The 1,372-nt window shown below is 40.5% G+C and overlaps 1 non-coding gene across 1 annotated transcript; it reads left to right on the top strand.

Annotated features, from left to right (window-relative positions):
- Nucleotides 1-259: 259 nt before the first annotated feature.
- Nucleotides 260-366, top strand: LOC134399838 (U6 spliceosomal RNA). The gene has a single exon (XR_010025534.1). It is a non-coding gene; the product is annotated as a U6 spliceosomal RNA (small nuclear RNA).
- The last annotated feature ends 1,006 nt before the right edge of the window (nucleotides 367-1,372 follow it).

The raw sequence follows: 1,372 nt of genomic DNA, 5'->3' as shown, positions 1-1,372 counted from the left end.
TCCGTCGCAGACATCAGATGTAATGAGCATCTGATAGGCTTCAGGAGCGCTTTATGAATGAACTGCTCTGAAGAGGTCAGTCATTTAAACTCTAATCCACACCAGATTGACATGAATTGCACTGGTTTCAATACATGTATGTTTCTGTTGTGACTAGGAATGGGGGAAGAGAGTAAGCACCAAGGCATCTTGGCAGCTGAATAGAGAAATAGGTTCCAAAAACATATTTGAACATTCTGATGTTCCCCCAAGCACTTCTATGCTAGCTTCGTCAGCACATATACTAAGATTGGAACAATACAGAGATGATTAACATGGCCCCTGTGCAAGGATGACGCGCAAATTCGTGAAACGTTCTATATTTTTAAGGGAGAGGGCCTTTTCAGTGGTGGCTCCCCAATGCGTCTCACCTGGTGCCAACATAGTTATCTTTTCAGTGCCAGGTCAAGACTTTTCTCTTCTCACAGGCATTTAACAGCATTTAACAACGCTAAGTTTTTTTTTTTTAATGGACCCCAGACCTGTTGTTTTTAAATGGATACCGTTGCTTTTATACTGTTGTTTTCATGTTTTTGATGGTTTTAAATTTTGTATACTTTTTAATGTTCACTGTTTTAAACTTTTGTAAACTGCCCAGAGAGCTTCGGCTATGGGGCGGTATATAAATGTAATAAATAAATAAATAAATAAATAAATAAATAAATTCTATGAAGGACAACACATTTATATGGCCTTGATGAAGCTGGGGCCAGCAGTCCAGCCTTTTGGGAGACTCCCTAAATATCACTGGTGTGGACTAACCCAATGTGGAATAGCAGTGCTGTGTATATACCCAATACAAGCCACCTGGCCTATATCATGCGGCCACATGCAGCTCCAGACAGCAGGTGTCATTTTGAGCAAGAGCCATCCAACAGATTGGGTATTTGAAGGTGGCCAAAGTGGAAAAAGAGCATGAGATTGTTCATCTGCAGTGCTTATAGGCTGTATTCAGTGTGCTAATAATGGCATCCAAAGCAGGTCATGGATGATCAGAAGTTAAAACGTTGTTGAGCAAAGCAACTATTTCTGGGGAGATGTCCAGTGACATATATAGAAGAACAGAAAATATCTGAAGGGACACTCAGTTACAAAGACAAAGCAGTACCAACCAACCATCCAAAGCTGCCTTATGCTAGCCCACTATGAGATTCATGCATACAGATTACCAATGGATGATGCAGGGATGAGTAAGCAATGGATGAGTCCAGAGAAATAGAGGAAGAACAGAAACATACTGCATGATGAAGTTCTTCCTGGCCAGTACCACGTCCGAGTCAAACTATATGTTTGAATTTTGTGGCTTTTCCATATTAAAAACACACACACAAAA

This window comes from Elgaria multicarinata, chromosome 5 (assembly GCF_023053635.1).
Source record: "Elgaria multicarinata webbii isolate HBS135686 ecotype San Diego chromosome 5, rElgMul1.1.pri, whole genome shotgun sequence".
Lineage (NCBI taxonomy): Eukaryota > Metazoa > Chordata > Lepidosauria > Squamata > Anguidae > Elgaria > Elgaria multicarinata.
This window is presented reverse-complemented; position numbering and strand designations above follow the sequence as displayed.